We start from the raw sequence: 23,625 nt of genomic DNA on the forward strand, positions 1-23,625 counted from the left end.
AAGCTGCATATAAAAAAACTATGCACCATGACCAAGTGGGATGTATCCCAGGAATGTAAGGCTGGTTCAACATAGGAAAATCCATGAATGTAATATATTATATTAATAGAACAAAGAGAAAAGGGCATCTATGAAAATTAATAGTGAAAGCTTTCTCCTCTAAGACAAGGAACAAGACAAGGATGTCTGCTCTTGCCACTTCTCTTAAACATTATACTGGAAGTTCTAGCCACGGCAACTGGGCAAGAAAAAGAAGTAAAAATCATCCAAATTGGAAAGGAAAAAGCAAAATTACTTCTGTTCATATATATGATCTTGTATATAGAAAACTCTAAAGAATCCACTAAAAAGTATCAGAACTAATAAATGAGTTCAGCAAAGTTGCAGGATACAAAATCAATGTTCAAAAATCAGTTGTATTTCTATATACTGGTAATGAACAATCCCAAAATGAAATTTAAACAAGAATAAGATTCTTAACTTTACCTAGCAAGGTGAAAGACTTGTATACTGAAAAATATAAAACATTGCTGAAAGAAGTTAAAGAAGACTTAAATAAATGGAAAGTCATCCTTTGTTCATGGATTGTAAGCCTTAATGTTGTTAAGATGGCAATATTCCCCAAAGTTACTGCAGATCCAATGCAATCCCAATCAAAATCCCAATGGCCTTTTTTTGCAGAAATAGACAAGCTGATCCTAACATTTATATGGTATTGCAAAAGACTCAGAATGGCCAAAACTATCTTGAAAAAGAAGAAAATTGGCAGATTCACATTTCTTGTTTTCCGAAACTTACTACAATGTTACAAAATCAAACTAGTATGGTACTGGCAATTGCTAGACATATATCAATGAAATTGAATTGGGAAGTTAGATATAAACCCATACATCTAAGGTCAATTTTCAACAAGTGTGCCAGACTATTCAGTGGGGAAAGAACAGTCTTTTCAACAAATGGTGCTGGGACAACTGGGTATCAATATATAAAAGGGTGAATTTGGACCCCTACCTTACACCATATACAAAACTAATTAAAAATGGATCAAGGACTTAAATGTAAGAGTTAAAACTATAAAACTCTTAAAAGGAAATACAGGTATAAAATTGTGTGACTTTGTATTAGGTAACCATTTCTTAAATAGAATATCAAAAGCACAAATATCAAGAAAAAAGCAAATAAATTGGACTTCATCAAAATTAAAAACTTGTGCATCAAAGGACACCAACAAGAAAGTGAAAATACAACCCACAGAATGGGAGAACATATTTGCAAATGATAGTAATACATAAATAATTCTTATAATTCAACAAAAAGATAATCCAGTTTTTAAATGGGCAAAGGACTTGAATAGACATTTCTCTAAAGAAGATATACAAATGGCCAATAAACACATGAGAAGAAACGCAACATCTTTAGTAATTACAGAAATGTAAATCAAAACCACAATAAGATACCACTTCACACCTACCAATGGGACTAGGATTTTTAAAAAGGGCCGGAGGTGGGGGGCGGGGAATGATGACTGTTGGTGAAAATATGGAGAAACTGGAAGCCTCATACATTGTTAGTGGCAAAGTAAAATGGTGTAACTACCATGGGAAACAATTTGGCAGCTCCTCAAAAAGCGAAAAATAGAATGACCATATGGTCCACCAATTCCGCTCCTCCATATATTCCCAAGAGACTAAAGCATATACTCAATGAAAACCTTGTACACGAATGTTCATGGTAACAATATTCATAATAGCCCCAAACTGGAAACAACCCAAACACCCATCAGCTGAAGAATGGATAAAATATGTGGTATATCCATACAACAGAATATTGTTCAGCCATAAGAAGGAATGTAGTACAGACACCTGCTACGACATGAATGAACCGTGAAAATATTGCAAAGTGAAAGCAGCCATAAAAGGCCACATAGTGTGTGATTCTATTTATATCAAAAGTCCAGAATAGGCAAATCTATAGAGACAGAAAGCAAGTTAGTGGTTGTCAGAGGTAGGCGGGAGGGAAGAATGGGGAGTGACTGCTTAATGGTAAGGGTCTTTCTTTTAGACTGATGAAAATGCCCTGGAACTAGATAGTGGTGATGGTTAGACAACTTTGTAAATGCACTAAAAGCTACTCAGTTGTGCTCTTTGAAAGGTTAAAATAATAAATTTTATGTTACCTGAATTTTACCTCAATAAAAAAATTAAAAGCAAAGGGTGATTTTTTGAAAAAATGTTTAAATAAATATTTTTGAAGATATATACCAAAGTATTTAAAGATGAAACAATATCATAATCTAGGATTTGCTTTAAAATACTCCAGGATTGTGGGGGGGGGGGAAGAGGATGGAATAAAGAAGATAATTCATCACGAATAGCTAGATGATGGGGACATGAGTTTGTTACACTGTTCTATTTCTATATTTGTTTGAAAATTTCTAGGCACATGTAAAAATCCAATGTACAAGATAATATTGTTAAATTGTATAATCATTTTCTGTATATTGACATACAGTAGAAATTAATCATGTGTTTTAGAACTTCAATAAATTATTAAAAAAAAAAGTTTTAGAATACCCATCAATTCTACTCCTAGACATATACCCAAAAGAAATTAGAGTATATGTCCACACAGAGTATATGCGTACCCAGATGTTCACAGCAGCTTTATTTATAACAGCCCCAAACTGGAAACAACCCAAATGTAAATGTCCATTAGCAAGCAAATGGGCAAACTGCAGCTGTGTTGTATGGAATACTATTTAGTAATAAAACAGATGAACTTACCAGTACATGCAACAACATGGGTGATTCCTGCAAACACTGAGTGAATGAAGTCCTACATAAAAGACTACACGCTGTGTAATTCCACTTACATGATATTCTAGAACTTGCAAAACTAATATATGGTTTTAGAAGACAGGAAAGTGATTTCCTTTGTAGGCTAGTGAGCAGAAGGGAGCATGCAGAGGTCTCTAGGAAGAGCTGGAAATGTTCTGTTTCTCCAGCCAAGTGCTGGACACAGGTGTGTTCACTTTGTGAAAATCTATCGACCTGCCTCCTTCTGATGTCTTTTCCATATAAACAGGAATAAATGCCCTGTACTCTTAAGCCTGATCCATGCCGTGCATCTTAGCACCCACACCCGGCATTCCCCCCGGCTCTGGAAGGCACCTGGCTGTGCCACGCCCAGTCCCATAAGCCTCTCCCTACAGTGCACCTTCTGGTGCGTCGGCAGGTGAGCTCTGACTAAACCCCTTCCCACACACGGCACAGGGATACGGCTTCTCCCCTGAGCGCACCCTCTGGTGTCTCTTGAGGACTGAATGGTGCCTGAAGTTCCTTCCACAATCCCCACGCCTGTAGGGCTGCTCTCCCGTGTGGACCGTCTGGTGGACGCCCAGGTCCTTGCTCTGGCTGAATTGCTTCCCACAGGCCTCACACCGGAACGGTCTCTCCTCAGTATGGACACACTGGTGCAGGTAGAGGTTGGCTCTCCGGCTGAAACCTCTGCCACAAGTGTCACACACGTAAGCCTTGTCTCCTGCATGGTCCTGCCGGTGTCACACCAGCGCACACCGTGAAGTGAAGCCCCCGCCACACACCTCACAAGCATGGGGCTTCCTTACTGTATGGACGTTCTGGTGGATCTGCAGGGTCACCCTGCGGCTGAAGTCCTTGCCACAGTCACGGCACCTGAAGGGCTTCTCGCCTGTGTGGATGCGCTGGTGGATGGAGAGGGTGGAGCTCCAGCTGAAGTCCTTCCTGCACACACTACATGTGTAGGGCTTCTCGCCCGTGTGGACTCGCGGATGGGGGGACAGGTTGGAGCTACGGCTGAAGTCCTTCCCACATTCCTTATAGGTGTGAAGTTTCTTTCCCATGTGGTCCTTCCTGTGCCTTCTCAGAGTGGATCCTGAGTTGAAGCCTCTGGGACGCTCTATGCATTGGTAGGGTTTTTCTCTGGGAAGGATCCTGAGAAGGTTAAGGTCTGCTGTCCTTACCCTGAAGGGTCTTCCACACCCATCGTATGGAGAGGGCTTCTCTCCTGTATGGGTTTGCTGGTGAAGTAGAAGGTTTCTGAGCTGTCTGAAGTCTTGGCCACACTGGGGACACCTGTAGGGTTTTTCTCTTGGAGATACTTGCCAAGGGAGAATCTCATCATTCTCATCCCTGACACCCAGGGCAAAAAAAAAATTAGATGATGAAAGTGAGCAGGGGTTTTGTCCAAGGCTGCATGGTGCACCTGGACACACTCTCAGGCAGTGCTGGTTAAGGCCAAGAAGCTTCTCAAAGTAGAGAAGTATCAGGCTGCTGGTCTTTGTCCTCTTGATCTTAGGTTTTTCATTTTTGCTTCAGGGGTAAAGGGGACATACGGAGGACCCTTTCCTTAGTGAGGAAACGAAATGTTACTAAAACACTTGATTAAACTCTGTGAACTACAAATGTGTTAGTGTTGTTAAAGCATAATTATCAAAAAGTTAAAAATATAACTTTTGCAAATATGAAGTGAACAGGGGCACCTAGCTAGCTCAGTTGGGAGAATATGCGACTCTTGATCTCAGGGTTGTGAATTCGAGCTGTGTGTTAGGTATAGAGCTTAACACACACACACACACACACCAAATACGGAGTAAACATCTATCAAAAATTTTCATGAGGAACCAATAAGATGGTAAGGCTGGTTCCTAAGCATGTAAGGAGCCTGAGCACTTAATGCTTTTTAAAAAAAAAGGTATTTGTCCCCAATCAAAAAATATTTAAATATTTTCAATTAAATTAAAAGCATAAAAAGTCAAATAATATGTATTTTTAAAATTGCTACCCATTCCTCTATGGATTCGAAGGTTACTGATGCCATTTACTGCTGGCTGACTGGTTCTCACCTGAATAGGAGTTTCCTGGCATTTCTTCCTCCACCCATACATCATCTTCTTGTTCAAAATGGAAAATCATTTCTGGTTTGCACAGCAGATGCCCTGCTTGAGGGGAAAGACATGTGGATTAGGGCCCTGCAGTGTGACTAAGGACCCTCACACAAGTCAAATCTAGGCCTTGGTGTCCATGAAGATTCTCTGAAGACTGAGAAAAGTGAATAAATCTATTATATATTAATATCACATTTTGTATTTACTTATATACATACAAATATGTATATATATTCCCTAAACAAGAGAAGTTCCAGGAATTCTTGGGAACTTCAGTGAAGAGACCCATTTGCAACATAAAACAGTAATAATGCTCAATGGGTTGAACAGACCATGATGAGGCTAGGGAAGCGCTGCCCCAAGTATGGTTTGAAGAGACTTGTCAAAAATGCAGACTCCATCCTAAATCCCCTGAATCAGTGACCCTGGTGATAGAACACAGGGTTGTAGGTTTTGTTTTGGTTTTTTTTTAAGATTTTATTTATTTATTTGACGGAGAGAGAGACAGTCAGTGAGAGAGGGAACACAAGCAGGGGGAGTGGGAGAGGGAGAAGCAGGCTCCCAGCAGAGGAGCCTGATGTGGGGCTCGATCCCAGAACGCCAGGATCATGCCCTGAGCCGAAGGCAGACACTTAATGACTGAGCCACCCAGGCACCCCCAGGGTTGTAGTTTTTTGGATAACCTTTTATTTTATAGAAAAGTAGCAAGAGTAACACCAAGAACACCCATAGATCCCTGACCCATATTTACCAGTTTGTTAAGATTTGGCCCTTTTAATTTATTATTCTCTCTCTCTCCACACACACAATTCTTTTCTACACCATGTGAGGGAAAGTTACAGGCCCCATGGCTCTCTATGACTTGATTCTTCAGTAGGTGTTTCTTAAGAACTAGGACACTCTCTCCCATCATGACAGCACAGTCATCAAAATCAAGGGACTTAACATTGACACACTATCATTACTTAATCTAGTTAATTTGCGAACGACACCAATTGTCTCAATTATGTCCCTTTTGGCACTCTTTTCCTGGACATGTTTTAGCATTACATTTAGGTGTGATGTGTCTTTAGTCTTCTTTAATTTGGACGGGAACAGGCATTTCTATCAATCAGGTATTTTTACTCACTCTCAAATCCGATACCCTCTGCCATAAGGGATCTGGAATATGTGGGTGCCCAAATGCTAGTCCCCTCGGGATTTAATCCATTTGGTTGAACCCCTGAGAGAACAGATGGGTTCAGGAAGATGTTGTTCTTACCCAAGATGAGATTCCCATAGTTCTCCAACATCACTTCTCTGTACAGGTGCCTCTGAGAAGGGTCTAGATGCTCCCACTCCTCTTGGGTAAAGTCCACAGCCACATCCTTGAATGTCACCAGCTGTGAAAACAACAGACATAGTCACCCACAGAGATACCCATTCCCACAGAGGAATGCAGTTGACAAGTACCAGTGAATCCTGACATCTATAAGCAGTCCTGGCAGTTTTTCGGGTCCTGATTTTGGCAAACATCCATGCACCTGCTTGTTTTATATTATGTAGGAGATGGAAAAGACATATGGGACACATTTAAAGCTCTCCAGCCCTTAACATTTCTTTGATGGGAAGACTCAAACTTCAACCAGCATATACCCAAAGCTGCACAATTCCAGAGGTGCTGTACACATCACATTGTATGAATAAGGAGAATAAGCTTAAGATTCACTCAGAGAAGTATCCAGAGAAGAGGGAGACCAGGATGGACTGGGGCCATAAGGGGAAGTGCCATAGTGAGAGCCAGGTACCAGCTTCATGGGATGGTTAAAATGTGAATAGAGGGAAGGGAGGTGGGGAATTCCAGCTGGCAAGAAGATTGAGTGGAAAATTGTGTGGGAAGGAGCAAGAAGTGTATCAATGGTAAGGACTCTTTGATTAATGAGAAATGCAATCCAGGGAAACACTCTCTGATGATTATGTATTAACAATGTTTATTGTGGACCCCAAATCTCCACTCACGGATCCACAGAAGAAATAATTTATGAGTGATGGTTTAGTCACATGAAGGGCTAATATTCAGTAGCAGTTCTCAAAGTGTGGTCCACGGACCCCTAACATTCCAAGACCCTGTCAAGGGACTCTGTAAAGTCAATAATTATTTTCCCAATAATTCCAATGTATTATTGGGCTTATTCACTCTCATTGTCTTACAAGTATACAAAGGAGATTTCCAGAGGCTACATGACGTCTGTTCTTGCAACAGAGAAAATGTGGAAGCAGATATGAGATTCTAGTTGTCTTCCATTAAGCCAGACATTAAAGAGATGAGCAAAAATGTAAAATGTTTTCAGTCTTCTCTTTAAATTTTTTTTGTCTTTGAAAATGAAGTGTTTTTCATAAAATGTGATGGTAATATGTAATGGATTTCTTTTTGAATGGATTAATAAATATTTTCTAATTTTGTTAGTTTCACCTTCTAACATGGTAATATTGATAACCCACATAATCAAAGCTGTTTTTAAAAGTGCAAAGGTGGGGGGGGCACCTGGGTGGCTCAGTTGGTTCGGCATTCAACTCTTGATTTTGGCTGGGGTCACTGATCTCAGGGTCCTGGGATCAAGCCCCGCATCCAGCTCCACACTCAGTAGGGAGTCTGCTTGAGATTCTCTCTCCCTCTGCCCCTCCCCCCACCTGTGCTCTCACTCTCGCTCTGGTATTTCCCTCCCTCTCTCTCACATAAATAAATCTTAAAAAAATAAAAATAAAACTGTAAAAGGGTCCTAAGCCCAAGAATGTTTAGAACTATTGCTATACAAAAGTGAAACTGAACAAAGTGCAACTACAAGCAACAACACAGGTCAATCTCACATGTATTGAAAAGAGCCAGACCAAAAAAAAAAAAAAAAAAAGAGTACATACTGTATGAGTCCATTAAATTAAGTTCAAATTCAGGCAAAACTAGTTTACAGCACTAGAAGTCAGAAGAGTGGCTACCCCTTCGTGGGAAAAGAGTGTTCCCTTCTGGGAAGCGAGTGGTTGGCAGCATGAAGAGAGAGGGCAAGGCTTAGAACAGTGATGAGGGGGAGTCAGAGATGGTGCAAGGATCAGACGACAGGCAGGTGTCAGACCCCAGTAGTCTGGTCTCTTTCATAAATGTTAAGCCTGTCCAATCAGAAATGTGGACAGGAGGGTTTGCAAAGGGCTGGTAACTCACAAGGTGGGGATGATGAGAGCCAGCCTAGATGATGCTTTTGTGCAAAGTCCAAGAGGCCAAACAGATGATGCCAGGGGCAAAAAAAAATGACCTTCTCTGAGCCTTTTTCCTCTTCCCTAAAATAGGGATGTGCCCAACACCGTACGTTTTTTTTTTTTGAGAGGGGAGTTTTCTTTTGTTGTTTGTTTACAAATTTTTTATAATTTGGGTACAATTTACATAAAGTGAATTATATGAATCTTAAGCATACCAGTTGATGACTTTTGACGAAAGAATAGCCCTAGGTAATTCACACATCAACCATGATATAGACCATTTCTATCACCCTAGAAATTTCCCTTGTGCTATTCCCGGTTCGTTCCTGCCCCTGCTCCTTGCTCTCAACAACCAGTGATCTGCGGTCTCTATAGATTTTTAACCTGTTCTTAGAAGTTCATATAAATGGAATCATATAGTATGTACCCTTTTGTGTCTGGCTTATCCTTCTCAGCATAAGCCAGAAGATTGAGATTCATTCATGTCATTACACGTATCAGTAGTTTGTTCATTTTATTACGTCTTATTACTAAGAGTAGGTCTTAAGTATATGGATTAGCACATTTTGTTTATTCGTGTAGCAGTTGATGGACATTTGGGTTTAGTTTGGGGTTATTATGAATAAAACTTCTATGAATAGTCACATACAGATTTTTATGTGGACCTCATTTCTTCTGGGTAAAACTTACAGTGGGATTTCTGGATCAACAGTAATTGTGTGTTTAATTTTATAAGAAACTCTGAAACTGCTTTCCAAAGCATACCATTTTACACCCTATAAGCAATGCTTAGACAATTATTCGAGGATTAAATAGAGGAAGTGGAGTAACACATGTCTGGCCCAGGGCCAGCACACTCTCTGTGTTATATTGCTCTCCTTCCCCGATCCTAAAAATGAGGTGTGTGGGTGACATTTCACCAGGGAGCAAAGTAGACTCCAACTCACCTTTAATTTGGGCATTTCCTCCTCTTCTGGAGGAAGGGCAGAGCCCTCAGAAGGCAGTGCTGGGAAAGAGGAAAGGAGTGAGAAATGAACCTGACCAACTGAAGCAGACCAGCATCTTAGTTATCAAGATGGTGGAAGGGAGCACATTATATTCAGCTGGTGACATTGGTCCTTGTTCATCATTACCTGACATGCCCTCCCCTGGGATGTCTTTTCCTCTCTTTCTCCTTTTACAGATGGCCCTCCAACCCAGACTCTTTGTCCTTCCGTCCTTCTAAAAAATGTACCAGATACGTACTATACATGCCTGATAAAGACTTACCTCTCACCTTTCTCCTCAGATTTGAGGTCACTCCAGCTTCTACATGTTCCCACATCTTGCCCTCCTGGTTATGAGGGAAATCCCCTCAGCCTCAGTGTCTCTACTGGGGGATCTCTCTTCAGCCTCTCCAAACTCCACCTGGAACATCCGGAAGAAGTTTCCAGAAGTGTCATCACCACCCAAGATGGAATTCCTGGGTGGGGTGGGGGGGGAGCTCCTCCACCCTACATGCTCAGGCAGCTGCTTTGTTCCTGTAGGCAGGAGAGATGTCCAGCAGCCCAGATTGCAGGCTGGGTCCCTGACCTCTCTATCTAAGCAAGAGCAGAGTTAACTAAAGCACATTTAAAGTAGTAAACATTTATTAAGCACCTACTGTGTGCAAGGCATGGCCCCACTTCCTAGGGAACCAGCTCTAACCCTTCCAGGGTTATAGCTTCATAGGCGATCAAGTCACAGGGCAGCAAATACTGCCTCCTCTGTGAAGATTTCTTGGAAACCTCCCACCTTGGAATGTAAATCCACAGTTCTCAAAAGATGAATCTTTGAAATTCTTGAATTTCTCTTTTTTACTCTTAGATCTGTAAATATTCTAAAATCTGAAGACTTATCACTAGTGAGGCTATGAGAAAATGATCCCATATGCTATTAGAACATACATAGGTACAGTCTTCTTGGGGGGGTGCAATTTAGTTTTATCCATCAAATTGAGCAGCTGTAGGTTCACAGAAAAATTGAGGAGGTACAGAAATTTCCCATACTCCGAATTGAGGAGGTGGGGAGGGCCAGAAAGCAGGGATTTCAAAAGTGAATGAGGACACTTTTAGGGGTAATAGATACATTATCTTGATTGAGATGATGGTTTCACAGTATATTAAAAAAACCCTCAAAACATATCAAATTAACACTTTAAATATGTGCAGTTTATCATGTGTGAATTAATCCTCAAGACAAAAAATTCAGTTTACTAAAAAAAGTTTTTAATGTACAAAACACCTTTGGCCCTACAATTGCAACTCTATGTGTAAGACTTGACTGGATTAAGAAGCTGTGGTCCATATATACAATGGAATATTACTCAGCTATCAAAAAGAATGAGTTCTCAACATTTGCTGCAAAATGGACGGGACTGGAGGAGATAATGCTAAGTGAAATAAGTCAAGCAGAGAAAGACAATTATCATATGATTTCTCTCATCTATGGAACATAAGAACTAGGAAGATCGGTAGGGGAAGAAAGGGATAAAGAAAGGGGGGGTAATCAGAAGGGGGAATGAAGCATGAGAGACTATGGACTCTGAGAAACAACCTGAGGGCTTCAGAGGGGAGGGGGCTGGGGGAATGGGATAGGCTGGTGATGGGTAGTAAGGAGGGCACGTATCGCATGGTGCACTGGGTGTTATACGCAAATAATGAATCATGGAACTTTACATAAAAAAAACAGGGACGTACTGTATGGTGACTAACATAATAAAAATATTATAAAAAAAGACTTGCACAAAAGCATGAAGGTGTGAGTGCAGAGATAATTACTGTAGCAGCATTTGTAATAGTGAAGAACTTTCAATGATCTGAAAGTATATCCACATGTGACCACACAATACTGTGCATCTGCTAAAGAATGAGGCAGCTCTGTACATACTGACAAAGGCAACGTTAATATAACTTCACAAAGAAAGCAGCCAGAGTCTGTTAAGATGCATTTTTGTAAGTTTTTTTAAAGTATGACTTTTTTACATAGAAGTAGATGATCATCAAAGCGTTGGATGGGAAATTGGACACAGGCTAATTAATTTCATGTTTAACTTTACACTCAGTTGTAATCTTTTAACAAGCACTATGTTTAATAAGCAAAATGTTTTTAAACAGATACAGACTACAGATTTAGAAATGAAATAACTAAATGTCAAAGTTCAGTTGGACAACTCTCACAGACTTTATGCTGAGTACAAACTTCTAGAACAAGCAAAGCTAATCAGAGACAGTGGTTGCCTATGGAAAAACTGGGAGGGGGCACAAAGGGAGCTTTGTAAGGTAACAGAAATATTCTATACATTTATTTGTGTGATGGTTTCATCAGTGTGTAATTATGTGAAAATTCATCACGCTTCACCTAAAGATTTGTGTAATTATATGTAATTTACAGTCACTTAAAAAAATCTTTGCAAAAATTTATAAAATGATGGTGATTCTAAAATACTCTAATTAGCAAAGTTATGCAATAACACACAGTTTTAAAATTTTCCTTAAAGAGAAGATAACGTTACAGATTACCTTAGAAAGAGATCCATGTTACAATGTTTGGAGAAAAAAATGCAAACTGCAGATTATTAATATTTTCATTTAAAAACCATATGAATACATACATGTGCGTTAGAAGCAAATGCAAAAAAGTCTGGAAAGAGATATCAAGTTGTTTACAATGGTTACCTTTGGGGCGATGGGAGGTCTTTCACTTTCTACTTCCTATTCTTTTATTAAAAACTAGTGGAATTATGAGTTCCTTTTTTCCGTCTTTTGTAGATTTTCCAAAATTTCTCTAATTACCTTGTGTTCATTAACATTTATAATAAAGGTTCTAAAGCATTTAAAAAGTAAATACTCTTAAAGGTCCATAGATCCCTGACAGTCTACCATTTCTTGATTTATAAACTAGATTGTATTACTCTCTTAAAGCTATCATAATTTTCCTACTGTTCCTTTGCACTTCTAGTTCAGTAAAAAAAGAAATCCAGATCTAAAATCCAAAACACACAAAGAGTGATGAATCTCAGAGTTTACTTAATGTTCATGTATATTACAGACGAGATATTCTTGACACTGATAAAAAGTTTGTGTGTGTTTTATATATGTATTTTCCAGTGAGTTCTGGAACATTTATTTTTCCATACAATCCTTGAAAAACTTTACATTGTTTCAAATACACCTGGAACTTTAAATCACCTCTTAAAATCTAAAAAACAAATGGGTAATGTTCTTGTCCCTCAGGGAGTCTGTTGCATTCTTCTTAAAGATCTTGCGTGTTTTTTTCCTTAGGTTCAAGGAAACGTATTTGATTTTTTTTGTTGTTGTTGCTTTTGTGAATAGAATCTTTTCTCCTTCATTTATTTTCCTAATCAGTTATGGTTATTATAAAAATTTCATTTTTGTAAATTCACTGTCTAAAATATGACTTTCCTAAACTCCTTTTTGTTCAAATAGCTTTTCCTTTCCAATTTTTTTAAAGATTTTATTTATTTGACAGAGAGAGAGAACGCATAAGCAGTGAGAGCAGCAGACAGAGGGAGAAGCAGACTCCTCACTGAGCAAGAAGCCTGATGAAAGACTCGATCCCAGGACCCTGGGATCATGACCCAAGCCAAAGACAGATGCTTAACCGACTGAGCCACCCAGGTGTCCCTAATTTCCACTTTTGATACATGCATATATTCATGTGTGTAGAAGCACATACTTTCCTCCCTGGAGACAACTTTAAAAAAAAAAACTTAAAAACTTGAAAAAAAAAGACTAATTTTTGGAGCAGTTTTAGATTCACCGCAAAACTGAGGGAAGGTACAGAGATTTCCTGTACACCCCCTCCTCCCCTCCCCAGTTTCCCCTTATCAACATCCCCACCAGAGTACTACATTTGGCACAACTGATGAACCACATTGACACCTCATAATCACCCTAAGTCCATAGTTTATGTTAAGGTTCACTCTTGGTGATGTACATTCTATGGATGTGGACAAATTTATAGTGACAGGTATTCACAATTACAGGATCATACAGAGTCTTTTCACTGCCCTAAAAATCCTATGTATTTATCATCCCTCACTTCCCAAACAACCCCGGGCAACTACTGATCTTTCCCCTGTCTCCACTGTTTTCCTTTTCCAGAAGGTAGTATGGTTGGAATCATACAATATGTACCTTTTTTCAAAGTGGCTTCTTTCACTTCATGATATAAATTTAAGTCTCCTCTGTTAAACATTTTTCATGTACCCTTCCTTATTATGTATCCTTACCTATGTTCCAGCAAATCATATATTCTTTCTTCCTCTTCTTCACACAAACAATAGCATACTATGCACAGCGGTCTGCAATTTTCCCCCTAACCACATAGTATTTAAAAATTAACTTTGAGGGGCGCCTGAGTGGCTCTGTTGTTAAGCGTCTGCCTTCGGCTCAGGGCGTGATCCCAGCGTTATGGGATTGAGCCCCACATCAAGCTCCTCCGCTATGAGCCTGCTTCTTCCTCTCTCACTCCCCCTGCTTGTGTTCCCTCTCTCGCTGGCTGTCTCTATCTCTGTTGAATAAATAAATAAAATCTTTTAAAAAAATTAACTTTGAGGTATACTTTGTATACAATAAAATACTCCCATTTTGAGGGTGCAGTTTGATGACTTTTGGCAAAGATCTATACTTGTGTAACCACCACCACAATCCAGATTTCCTAAACATATTCAGGTCATTCCCTGTTAGTACTTAAAATGCTTCTTCCTCCTTCATTATGGTTCATAGAATTCCTTCAGCAAAATGCACCATTAATTTCAGTTTTTAAAAAAATCTTATTTGAAAGTAATTTCAACTTATAGAAAAGTTACAGGAGTAGTATAAAGATCTCCCATAGGGGCGCCTGGGTGGCTCTGTCGGGGTTGAGCGTCCATCTCCTGGCTTCGGCTCAGGTCATGATCTCATGGCAGTGAGATGGAACCCCGCATGCGGCTCTGCACTGAGCTGAATATGGAGCCTGCTTAGAATTCTCTCTCTCCTCTCCCTCTAGCCACCCCCCCTCACTTGCGTGCACACGCTCTCTAAATAAATAATAAATAAATAAGATCTCCCATATACCTTCCACCCAGATTAACCCTAAAAAAAAACAAAAACATTTTGCCACACTCACTTGTCCATTCTCACTCTCCATACAAATATACACACATAATTTTTCTCTAAACTATTTAAGAGTAGGAAATATACATCATACTCCTTTGTCCCATAATCCTTCAGCATATATTTACTAAGAACGAGGCAATTCTCTTATCTCATCACAGTACAATTACCAAATGTAGGAAATGTCACAAAGATTACATAAGAAAGCATTGTATCAATCAACAATATTCCATTTCCAGCTGTCTTAATGATGTCCTTTATAAAATATTCTCCCCTAATGGAACACCCAGTTTAGGATCAAGTTCTGCAATTAATTCTCACATATCTTTAGTGCCCTATAATCTAGAGAGTTTCTCTGCTTTCGTCTTTTACAACACTAACATTTTTGAAGAGTATAGGCTGGTTTTCTAGAATGTTCAAATAGTTTTTCAGTAGGTTATTTTTTTAAAGGAAAATAATTACTTATTAATGCATACACAATTTTATATTACTAAAAATGTCATGGGGCACCTGGATGGCTCAGTCGGTTAAGATCTGACTATTGATCTCAGCTCGGGTCTTGATCTCAGGGTTGTGAGTTCAAGCCCCACACTGGGCTCCATGCTGGGTGTAGAGCCTACTTTAATATAAAATCAAATAAGATACAATGAGGTATTTCAGAGTCCATAGTCTCTCATGCTTCATTCCCCCTTCTGAGAAACAAACTGAGGGCTTCAGAGGGGAGGGGGGTGGGGGAATGGGATAGGCTGGTGATGGGTAGTAAGGAGGGCACGTATTGCATGGTGCACTGGGTGTTATACGCGACTAATGAATCGTTGAACTTTACATCAGAAACCAGGGATGTACTGTATGGTGACTAACATAATATAATAAAAAAAATTATTATTTAAAAAAAGATACAATGAGGTAAAATAAAATAAATAAAAATGTCATATAAATTGAAAATAACTTAGTTACTCTATACCCTTACCTCAGTGGTTTCTTCCAAGTTATTTAAGTAGAACATGTGTCTAGGTAGCATATCACTTATTAAGGGCCACTATACAAGCAAATTACAATTATTCGAGGGTGGGATAGTGGAATATACCCATATGAGCTTTAGCCAGAGGGATACAGATGACTCAAATTAGGACCATCCTGTAGATAGTATATAGAATCCAGGTGAAAACACCACTGATACAAATAGACCTCACAACAAACTGTAGGACTAACTCTGAAACCTATAAGAAATAAATCAACAATGGGGCCAAACTAACATTACTTTATAACCAAAAAGGAAGATTTGTCCCAATGGAAAAGTCCTACCAAGACAACAATGATGATTCCCTGATAATAGTTGCTCCCAAATCATGGGAATCCCAATTCTTTCTATGTACATAAAAGCAGCCTTGCCATAGAGCCAGCCAACCAGCTCTCTCAGAATCTGGAATTTAAATTAAGGAACTAGACTCCTCAGCATGAGGAACAATTTACCACAACTCTTAACACCTCCTTCTGTAAGGTGGTAGAAAGCAGTTTTTTCAGACACATAGACCAATGGAACAGAAGAGAGAGCCCAGAAATGGACCCTCGGCTCTTTGGGCAACTAATATTTGATAAAGCAGGAAAAAACATCCGGTGGGAAAAAGACAGTCTCTTCAAGAAATGGTGCTGGGAAACTTGGACAGCTAGATGCAAAAGAATGAAACTTGACCACTATCTCACACCATACACAAAAATAAACTCCAAATGGATGAAAGACCTCAATGTGAGACAGGAATCCATCAAAATTCTAGAGGAGAACATAGGCAGCAACCTCTACGACAGCGGCCAAAGCAAACTTTTTCATGACACATCCCCAAAGGCAAGAGAAACAAAAGATAAAATGAATTTATGGGACTTCATCAAGATTAAAAGTTTCTGCACAGCCAAGGAAACAGTCAGAAAAACTAAGAGGCAGCCCACGGAATGGGAGAAGATATTTGCAAATGACACTACAGATAAAGGACTGGTATCCAAGATCTACAAAGAACTTCTCAAACTCAATACACGAGAAACAAATAAACAAATCAAAAAATGGGCAAAAGATATGAACAGACACTTTTCCAATGAAGACATACTAATGGCTAACAGACACATGAAAAAATGTTCAAAATCATTAGCCATCAGGGAAATTCAAATCAAAACCACATTGAGATACCACCTTACGCCAGTTAGAATGGCAAAAATAGACAAGGCAAGAGACAACAATTGTTGGAGAGGATGTGGAGAAAGGGGATCCCTCCTACATTGTTGGTGGGAATGCAAGTTGGTACAGCCACTCTGGAAAATAGTGTGGAGGTCCCTTAAAAAGTTAAAAATTGAGCTACCCTATGATCCAGCCATTGCACTACTGGGTGTTTACCCCAAAGATACAGACGTAGTGAAGAGAAGGGCCATATGCACCCCAATGTTCATAGCAGCAATGTCCACAATAGCTAAATCGTGGAAGGAGCCGAGATGCCCTTCAACAGATGAGTGGATTAAGAAGTTGTGGTCCATATATACAATGGAATATTACTCAGCAATCAGAAAGAACGAGTTCTCAACATTTGCTACAACATGGACGGCACTGGAGGAGATAATGCTAAGTGAAATAAGTCAAGCAGAGAAAGACAACTATCATATGATTTCTCTCATCTATGGAACATAAGAACTAGGATGATCGGTAGGGGAAGAAAGGGATAAAGAAAGGGGGTGTAATCAGAAGGGGGAATGAAACATGAGAGACTATGGACCATGAGAAACAAACTGAGGGCCTCAGAGGGGAGGGAGGTGGGGGAATGGGATAGACCGGTGATGGGTAGTAAGGAGGGCACGTATTGCATGGTGCACTGGGTGTTATACGCAACTAATGAGTCATTGAGCCTTACATCAGAAACCGGGGATGTAATGTATGGTGACTAACATAATATAATAAAAAATCCTTAAAAAAAAATAAAAATAAAAAAAAATAAAAACCTGAACAAGGACAAATCAGATCAACGTGTGTGACGTTGATATGAGCAGGGAGAAAGGTATGAAAAGATAAATAAGCTTTGCTGAAATTATGGACAGGTCTGAAAGAATTGAGGTGGGGGCATGATATTTATTTATATGAGTGTTCATTGTTTACTAGTTGTGAAAATATATTACTGCTGTAATTTTGGTAGAGGAATATAATAAAAGATACATTAAAAATGTATGCATATGAAGAAAAGAAAGGTTTGGAATCGCTTTTTCCTATAAAAATTACCATAATTCAGTGTTCAAGAAAATCTCTCTCACAGGATCTGACTGGAGAGGAAGTTATATAGGAAGGAAAGATTTATGAGATCTTTGGTGGGGGACAATTCGTTCTGCAGAGCAGGACCCATTTCCCTGACAAACTAGAGCCTAATACTAGAGACGTGGAAGAGCGCTAGCCCCAGATACTTAGCTAACTACCTACAGTATTTTCCACAACTTTATTCTTCTATTCATGTGCTTTAGTTAGTAACTATTTCCCAGATGTGTCTATTTCTCACAAATGTTAATGACCATGAGGAAGAAAATGGTTTGCATGGTCAAATTAATTTGTGACACGCCAGAATATACAAGTTGAACTCTGGGGTTTATTGTTTTCTATTTCTAGACTCTATTCTACTGCATTGACCTCTTTGTCTATCCTTAGACAAACACTCTAGTCTTTATCGGCCTATCATAGCTTTATAGCAAGGCTTGAATTCGGATGCCACAAGTCCTCCAATTCGTTCTTTCTCAATACTGATTTTTAACTATTCTAGGTCTTTGGGTCCAGATAGTAGCTACCACCTTAGCCACAGCTTCCCTTTCTGGGTTTCAGTTACCCATAGTCAAACCACAGTCCAGAAATAGTAAATGTAAAATTCCAGAAGTAAACAATTTGTAAGTTTTAACTCATGCACCATTCTGGGTAGTGTGATGAAATCTCCTGCCATCCCACTCAGTCACACCCGGGACGTGTCCCTTTGTCTAGTGTATCCACACTGTCTATGCCACCCGCCTATTAGCCACTTAGCTGTCTAGGTTCTCAGATCAACCATTGCGGTATCACAGCACCTGTGCTCAGGTAATCCTTGTTTTATTTAATAGCCCCAAAGCACAAGAGTAGTGGTGCTGGCAATTTGGATATGTCAACGAGAAGCTGTAAAGTACTTCCTTTAAGTGAAAAGGTGCAAGTTCTTAACTTAATAAGGAAAGAAAAGAAAAAAATCTGGTTCTGTACTAGCTGCAGTTTCAGCCATTCACTGAGGGTCTTGGAACCATATCCCTTGCAGATAAAGCAGTGGGTGGGGGGACTACAGTACAAATTTTAGAATAATTTTACCAATTACAAATTTAAAAAACAGGGGCGCCTGGGTGGCACAGCGGTTGGGCGTCTGCGTTTGGCTCAGGGAGTGATCCCGGCATTATGGGATCGAGCCCCACATCAGGCTCTTCCGCTATGAGCCTGCTTCTTCCTCTCCCACTCCCCCTGCTTGTGTTCCCTCTCTCGCTGGCTGTTTCTATCTCTGTCAAATGAATAAATAAATAAAATCTTTAAAAAAAATTTTAAAAAACATGCTGATATTTTGATTGGGGTGGCACTGAATCTGTAGATAATTTGGGGAAAATTGACCAAAGATACTGAGTTTCCAACCCACAGACATGGCATCTCCATTTATTTAGATCTTGTCTAACTTCTCTCAGCAATGTTTTGCAGTTTTCCATATAAAGGTCTTTCATATCTTTTATTACCCTATTCCTAAGTATTTTATATTCTTTGATATTATTATAAACTGTATTTTTGTTTCATTTTACAATTGTACATTGTTCATATAAAGTGTTGCTTTATTTATGGTCCATTGATTTTTTTAAAAGATTTTACTTATTTGATAGAGAGAGAGAGAGCAGCAGAGGGAAAGGGAGAAGCAGACTGCCCACTGAGCAGGGAGCCTGATGCAGGGCTTGATCCCAGGACCCTGGGATCATGACCTGAGCCAAAGACAGACACTTAACTGACTGAGCCACCCAGGCACCCGAAGGTCAATTGACTTTTGATAAAAGTGCCAAAGCACCTCAATGGAGATGAAAGTCTTTTTTAACAAAAAGTACTGGAAGTTTCATTCTCTTGCATATAGCTGTCCAATTTTCCCAGCACCATTTATTGAAGACACTGTCTTTTTTCCACTGGATGTTTTTTCCTGCTTTGTCAAAGATTAGTTGCCCAAAGAGCCGAGGGTCCATTTCTGGGTTCTCTATTCTGTTCCATTGGTCTCTGTGTCTGTTTTTGTGCCAGTACCATGCTGTCTTTGTGATCACAGCTTTGTAGTACAGCTTGAAATCCGGCAACGTGATGCCCCCAGCTTTGTTTTTCCTTTTCAACAATTCCTTGGCGATTCGGGTCCTTTTCTGGTTCCACACAAACTTAAGGGCTGTTTGTTCCAGTTCTTTGAAAAATGTCATTGGTATTTTGATCAGGATGGCATTGAAAGTGTAGATTGCTCTGGGTAGCATGGATATTTTAACTATGTTAATTCTTCTGATCCATGAGCATGGAATATTTTTCCATCTTTTTGTGTCTTCCTCAATGTCTTTCAAGAGTGATTTGTAGTTTCTAGAATATAGGTCCTTTACGTCTCTGGTTAATTCCGAGATAACATATGATTTTTGGTGCTATTGTAAATGGAATGGATTCCCTAATTTCTCCTTCTTCAGTCTCATTGTTTGTGTATAGAAATGCAACTGATTTCTGAGCATTGATTTTGTATCCCGCCACATTACTGAATTGCTCTATAACTTCTGATAGTTTGGGAGTGGCTTCTTTTGGGTTTTCCATATAGAGTATCATGTCATCTGCGAAGAGAGACATTTTGACTTCTTCTTTGCCAATTTGGATACCATTTATCCCTTTTTGTTGTCTGATTGCTGTTGCAAGGACTTCTAGTACTATGTTGAATAATAGTGGCGAGAGTGGGCATCATTGTCGTGTTCCTGATCTTAAGGGAAAGACTAGTATCCAAGATCTACAAAGAACTTCTCAAACCCAATACATGAGAAACAAATAATCAAATCAAAAAATGGGCAGAAGATATGAACAGACACTTTTCCAATGAAGACATACAAATGGCTAACAGACACATGAAAAAATGTTCAAAATCATTAGCCATCAAGGAAATTCAAATCAAAACCACATTGAGATACCACCTTATGCCAGTTAGAATGGCAAAAATGGACAAGGCAGGAAACAACAAATGTTGGAGAGGATGTGGAGAAAGGGGATCCCTCTTACACTCTTGGTGGGAATGCAAGTTGGTACAGCCACTCTGGAAAACAGTGTGGAGGTCCCTTAAAAAGTTAAAAATTGACCTACCCTATCATCCAGCCATTGCACTACTGGGTATTTACCCCAAAGATACAGATGTAGTGAAGAGGAGGGCCATATGCACCCCAATGTTCACAGCAGCATTGTCCACAATAGCTAAATTTTGGAAAGAGCCAAGATGCCCTTCAACAGATGACTGGATTAAGAAGATGTGGTCCATATATACAATGAAATATTATTACTCAGCCATCAGAAAGAACGATTACACAACATTTGCAGCAACATGGATGGGACTGGAGGAGATTATGCCAAGTGAAATAAGTGAAGCAGAGAAAGACAATTATCATATGGTTTCACTCATTTATGGAAGAAATAGGAAGATTGGTAGGAGAAGGAAGGGAAGAATGAAGGGGGGGTAAACAGAAGGGAGAATGAACCACGAGAGACTGTGGACTCTGGGAAACAAACTGGGGTCTTCAGAGGGGAGGGGGGGTGAGGGATTGGGATAGGCCAGTGATGGGTATTAAAGAGGGCACATATTGCACGGTGCACTGGGTGTTATACACAAATAATGAATCATGGAACATTACATCAAAAACTAAGGGTGTACTGTATGGTGACTAACATAACATAATAAAAAATTATTTAAAAAAAACCAAAAAGTACTGGAACAACTGAGTATCTGCATGGGGGGGGGGGGAAAGAACCCCAACCTGTACTTTATCCTAATACACAAATATTAATTCTAGGTGAATCATATACTAAGTTAAAAGCTAAGACTATTAAGCATCTGGAAGAAAACAGGATTTTCTATATAATCTTTAATCATTGAGCTGCATTTTGTTCTGTATGAAAGAACATAATCTGTGTGATGTAGGTCTGTTGCTAGTTATTGAATCTTTTTTTATGACCCAACATTTGGTCTATCATAGTGTTTCCTGTATTATTGAAGAGCAAGTATGTTCTGTGGTAGAGATTGTACAGAAAGTATCATTTAAAAAATATATCAATTAGGTAAAGTTGGTCGATAGTATTGTTTAAATCTTTTGCATTTGGGGCTTTTCCAGATTTTAATCCATCCGGAAAGTCCTAAGTATCACTGTAGGCTCTCATTTCTCTTGATCTCTACGGTCTCTTCATCTGTATTCCTTCATCTTCATCCCCATAACATGCACTGCACTTAGGTATGGAAAGTCACACAGCAATCTGTTTACCTAAAAAGAGCTTTTTTGCCTCAGAAATTCAGTTCAATGCTTCTTTGTCTCCACCTCTCTTATACAGTCCCATATGAAAGTATGATTTTCATCTTGTCAAGGTTTTTCTTGCGGTCATGGAAGTGAAGGCTTTTCATAGTCCTCTACGCTCTAATTGCAATCAAAGTTGAAATTCTGTGGTTAATAAGCTCCTTCCCTCCTCCTAATACACCCTCATGCTAATTTGCATGGCAGTAATTGCATTCATTGGCTATGTTTTAAAGACTCTTCAAGTGAGAACTAGACAGGATACAAATGGATGAACGCAGTGGTTTTGCAGCAAGTAGGATAACTCTTTTTATTTATAAGATAAATCCAATTCTGTCGAATACTGCTAAGAAAAAAAGAAGAGTGCATCTAGAAGGTATTGGGGCTTGATAGTGTATTTTCACATATAGTGCTTTAGTTATTTGAACTCTAGAAAATCCATGTCAATTATCTTGTGTTATATTCCAAGAATTCCTACTGTCCCAATCCATTTGGTTCCTGAGTTTCTGATACTAAGGGATACTATGTTATCTAAATCAATTTGATTTTCAAGTTTCAGAAAGCAAATAGCAAGTTTGGATAAGGGTTTATCAGAAGCATTTTGTTTCTAAATCCAGATTGTGACAGGTATTTATTTTCTTTCAATAGATGACTAGATTTGATCCATGTATTTATAACATTGCATATTTTCATAACCAATTCTCGGCATATGATCTTTTTGTGTTCTTTTAGCAAGTTTTAACATTAGGATTATAAATTAATAGAAATAGATAACTTGCTATCTCAGTCTGTGTTCTAAAGGAGTTTCTAAAACATTTCATAGTTTTCATCTATTAAATATATATAATTTGGTGTCTTCCTTAGTATAGCTTCTTGGCATTTAAAGTAATTTTGGTCTGTTTACCCCCCCTTCATTCTTCCCTTCTTTCTCCTACTGATTTTCCTGCTATTTCTTATGTTCCATAAATGAGTGAAACCATATGATAATTATCTTTCTCTGCTTGGCTTATTTCACTTAGCAGAAGAGGGAATGAACCATGAGAGACTATGGACTCTGGGAAAACAAACTGAGGGCTTCAGAGGGGATGGGGGTGGGGGAATGGGATAGGCCGGTGATAGGTATTAAGGAGGGCACATATTGCATGGAGCACTGGGTGTTAAACGCAAAAATGAGTCGTGGAACACTACATCAAAAACTAAGAATGTACTGTATGGTGACTAACATAATAAAAAATTATTTAAAACTAAATAAATAAAAGGTCTTAGAACCAAAAATAAATAAATAAAGTAATTTTGTTCTAACTTAAAAATGTTCCTTTTGGAGGGGAAGCTATTAAGATTTTACACCCCTGCTGTAGTCAATTTTGATGTCAGTTCATCTTCTTTATAAAAATCCCATATTTTGTCAGATTTTCAGATACGGTATAAAAATAGCTACAGTACTTTTACCTTGAGATAAAATTCATATTACTATTATACTCATCCTTTTAAAGTATATTGTTCAGTGGCTTTTAGTATATTCACAAAGTTGTGCAACCATACACCACAAATGTCAGAACATTCTCATTACCCAAGAAGATAAAGTCCCTTTAATTTAAATGTAGTCTTTTCAATTTCACAATGTTGCTCATCCATTATCCTTACTTCCCCAAATGACTAAAGTATGCCTACTTTTTCTGTCAAATAATCAAATTTTCTATTTGTTTACTTCTTTTCATTTATTTCTGCATAACTAATAATGCCTTTCTCTACCCACATTTTAGACTTTTTTTT

The 23,625-nt window shown here is 38.9% G+C and overlaps 1 pseudogene; it reads right to left on the reverse strand.

Moving 5' to 3' along the window:
- Nucleotides 1-3,103: 3,103 nt before the first annotated feature.
- On the reverse strand, nt 3,104-9,476 carry LOC123799287 (uncharacterized; annotated as a pseudogene).
- Between the last annotated feature and the right edge of the window lie 14,149 nt (nt 9,477-23,625).

Source organism: Ursus americanus, chromosome 21, assembly GCF_024610735.1.
Source record: "Ursus americanus isolate L20-20 chromosome 21, mUrsAme1.1.p, whole genome shotgun sequence".
Classification (NCBI taxonomy): domain Eukaryota; kingdom Metazoa; phylum Chordata; class Mammalia; order Carnivora; family Ursidae; genus Ursus; species Ursus americanus.